We start from the raw sequence: 4,312 nt of genomic DNA, 5'->3' as shown, positions 1-4,312 counted from the left end.
GTATTTTTACTGCCAGCAAGCACCTGGGAATAAAAAAACCTCAGCCCCAAAGCTTGATGTCTAAACAGCAACACAGAAGTTCTAAACCAGCTGTCGAGAGAAACAAAACACAGCAAAAACAAAGCAGAAAGGGAGCAAAAACTTGTCACGCTGGCCGTGTTTCCGAGGGTGACAGGTTCTGCTGTGCTGGGAATGCAGCACCAAACACAAAAATCCTACTGCAACTCCTGGATCCCACAGCAGGAAGGACATGGAGAGTCCCAGTGGGAATCAGGGATGCAGGACTCGGCTGTGCTGCCATCACTCCCTCAGGAATAGCCAGGTTTAGCTCATTCTGTCTGCCCAGAGAAGGGGGATCTGCTCCTGGATCCCCTGGAATGTTCCAGGCCAGGCTGGACACTGGGGCTGGGAGCAGCCCGGGACAGTGGGAGGTGTCCCTGCCCGTGGCAGCGCTGGCACTGGATGAGCTTTAAGGTCCTTCCAAGCCCAAATCGTTCTGTGAGTCTTAGAGCCCTGAAATTCTCATGACAGAGGTGGAACTGCAAGAGCTTAAGGTCCCTTCCCAAAAAAACCCCATTGCACGACTCTGCAGCTTCTGGAGCCCTGGGTCAATGGAAATGCAGTTTCAGAGGAGCTCCGAGGAAATGGTGTTTTGGGGAGAGCAGAGTGGCTGGAACAGAGGAACAGGAACGGTCTCCTCGAGCAAGCCCTTGTGTCTCAGGGAGCGGGATCGGCTCGCTCCTAAAGCACCTGGTGACTCCCAGAGCGGGGGATGGAAATGCAGCCCTGGTCCGAAAGAAACCCTGCCCGGGAAGGCGGGCTGGGATTGTGAGCTGGCTGCGGGAGCTCGCTGTTAAAGGCGATCTTTTGGGTGTAAAGGTGCGCCTTTGTCTCTGTGCGAAGCACCCGGCCGTAGCGCCCTTTGTGCTGCTGTCTCCTGATTTCCTTAAGCTTTTATTAAACGGTCCCTTTTCTTCAACTTTCCTTCAAAGTCTAGAGTGAAGCTCGTTTTGGCAGCTGCGCGTGCGCGAATCCTTGCGCGTGCGCAGATGGCCGGGGGTGCGCGGATCAGTGCGCATGCGCGGGCGGGGACGCATCACCGCTGATCCCTCCGCGGGCGGGTCGCATCACAAATAGTCCCTCCTGGCGGATCACTCCGCGGCGGGCCCGCATTACCGCGGGTCTGTCCGGCGGCTCCCTCTGTTTTTCACATTTGGGGTGAAAAATCGGGAATTTGGGGCGAAAAATTGAGAAGTTGGGGTTAAAAAGGGGAAATTTGGGGTGAAGTTCAGGAATTTGGGTTGAAAAAACGAGAATCTGAGGTGGAAAAAGGGGATTTTGGGGTGAAAAATCGGGTATTTGCAGGAGACAATTAGGAGACAACAGCAAAAAGGGCGTTACGGCCGGGTGCTTCGGCAGAGATCCAAAGGCACAACTCTACATCCAAAAGATCGGCTTTAAAAGTACATCGCTTATTTCGTATTGATCACCTGTCGGGATCTCCTCCCCCCGCCATGGAGCCCTGAGGGAGGCACGGGGATTCCCCGCCCCTGGGCAGCCTCGTTCCCCATTGGTTGGTTTGTGTTTGCTGCGCGGGCAGGGCCCTGAGCCCGGACTGTGAGGGTTCCTCGGCAGATCCCGGCCATGGGCTGGGGAAATAAACATCTCTGAAACATCTACCAACAATCCGTCCATATATATTTCCTTTCCACGGGACTCCTGGTTTGATATATGCGTGTTAACAGTAATCCCCGCTGTAACAATCACCACCATGCATAATTCATTAATTCTTTGGAGTTGCTGAGTATCATCAGTCTTACCTTTTTCCTTGGCTCTGGTTTCGGTTTTTTTTTTTTTTTCTTCTGGTAAGATTTTCCAGGAATGTGAAGACCCCCCGCATCCTTCCCAAACTGACCACCCAAACTCCAGACATTCTATAGCATTACATTACAGAACCTAGGCAAAGCTTTTCTCACATTAAGGAACATGAAAAAAGCCAACATCACAATCCATTCCTAACAATTATGGAACATGCGAAAAGCCAATACACAGTACATTTATAACAATACCTCCCTTTTCCTTTCTTTACAGATCATTTGGCTTGACCGCCGCCTCCTCGCCCGCCACCACGGACATCGGCCGTGCCATCGCCGCCCCCGCCGGGCCCCATCCCCGCGCCGCAGCCGCCCCCGCCGGGGTCCCCCGGCCCCGCGCAGCCGTATCCCTCCGCCACCGCGCCCCATACTTTTAAAGCATTTTCGACCATTCTCTCTATTTTATTCCCTTCACAGATGCGACCTTTGCCGTGACACCTTTGAAGCAGCACCCCTGCCCCAGCTGCGCCTCGGTGCAGCTCATTTTATCCTGAGGAAGCGGCTACTCCTGCTGCGGTGCTGTTATTATTTCTCAGACCTTTCTCTATATTTTACTTCCCTCACACCTCCAGTCCTTTTCCTTCCGCACGTTTACCACGTTTACCATCAACACCACCCCAAAGGTGCCTCGGTGCAGCTGGTTTAGTGACACGGGGCAGTGGCCACACCTGCTGCAGTACACCTTTTGAATATTTCTTAGACCACTCTCAATATTTTACTCCGCTCACACTTCCCAGCCTTTCCCGTGCTGCTCTTTTTTACCAGCAGCGCTGCCCCGACAGTCCCTTGGTGCAGCTCTTTGAGTGACACGGGGCAGCAGCCATTCCTGCTGCAGTACCTTTACAGTATTTCTTAGACCATTGTGCTCTCCTTCTCACCCCCAACACAGGAGCCCAGGAAGGACACTTGAAGCACGTCCAGCAAAGCATCAAGGACCTCTGCAGGAGCCATGGCCCTAAAGACTCACGATGGCACTGAACAACTTTGCATCCTGTCAACCTCACAGCTCTTAACTGGCCCCAGGGTGGGATGAGGCACTCGGTTCTGTAGCTTGCTTCCAGTCCCACCTGCATCTGTCATCACTGGCCTCATTAGTGAGATCTGGGCCCACCACTGAGGATCAGGTATGCCTGTGAATTGCTAGAACCACAGTAACTCCTTATGTCTTGAAACCCAAGAACAAACAGGGCACGTGCGGATGAGACAAAATGCAAGTTTGGACAGACACCTGTATGGACACACATGTGCATTGTGCTAACAAAAATCCACTTGCGTGGACCCACAAGAGCTTGCACAGATAGGTGCTCCCATGGATGGAGATCTCACAGCACAGGTACATATAGAAGACTAATCTGGCTGCTCCCAGCCCTTACCCTTCTAAAGCTGTGGGGCATCAGGGTTGCAAGGCAGGTCTCCTCTGAGGAGGCAACTGGGTCTGGTGGCAGCGTTCTTCCCAACCGGTGCATTCAGACCCTTGACTCTTCAGCAATGCCACCGTGGTATTCCCCCATGTCGCTCTTTCGTTCGCACTGAAGCTCAACAAGGCTGTAGGACACTGAACGGACATATCATTTTAACTGCATTTGTACATGGGGCTGTTTGCATTGCTCACCTTCATGGAATGGTGTTTGCAACAAAGACTGAAAAAAAAATTTTTTTAATATTCTTAAAGTCATCCATTTATTAGGGTATCAGAACCCATGCTTGTAACCCTAAATGTACTGAGTGCATATGAAATACCAACTGCTTCACTGTATGACATTTTATTAAGCTACACTGTCTAACTCGGCAAGGATTAAACATTATAATAAAACTTTAATTCACCTTCTTCAGAAATGAGTTGGAAACATCTTCACATATGCCTGGACCTTCCCTTTTAAGATGAATGTCCCAGAGCTGTATTTCAACTAATTACTGGAATACTACTTGTAACTGTTGGCACCGAATGCCTAATGTCTAAAGTTACCAGAATGAGCATAGGGACACGCCATTTCCTTAGCATTCCATTTTCTTTCAAGTCTTACGGACAACAGGCCAATTCATGTAATGCTAGCAAAGTTAACTCTAAAAGTCACGAGTTCATTTCAGCTGGTAAGGCACATCCTTTCATCTGCACAAGTTAGTTTTACATACTGTAACAAACTAAACTCAAGGCATTTCAACATACTGCACACTCTTTGCAGATACACGGTTACTGTGATAATTACAAAACTAACACGTATCTGTAGTAAATACAATTCCAATACATGTAGAAGAATTATTGTACCACCATTTCTAGAAAGCATTTCAATCCAAAATGGTCAGAACAATCTTAAATATCTGCGTAAGAATTTATAAACATTAGTAAAAATATACCACAGACTACAGCTTTCTATGTTTTCAAGTGTAAATTCTGGTAGATACCCACCTTTAAATAAAATGGACAATACCAGCAGAGA

This window comes from Corvus hawaiiensis, chromosome 7 (genome assembly GCF_020740725.1).
Source record: "Corvus hawaiiensis isolate bCorHaw1 chromosome 7, bCorHaw1.pri.cur, whole genome shotgun sequence".
NCBI classification, from domain to species: Eukaryota; Metazoa; Chordata; class Aves; order Passeriformes; family Corvidae; genus Corvus; species Corvus hawaiiensis.
This window is presented reverse-complemented; position numbering follows the sequence as displayed.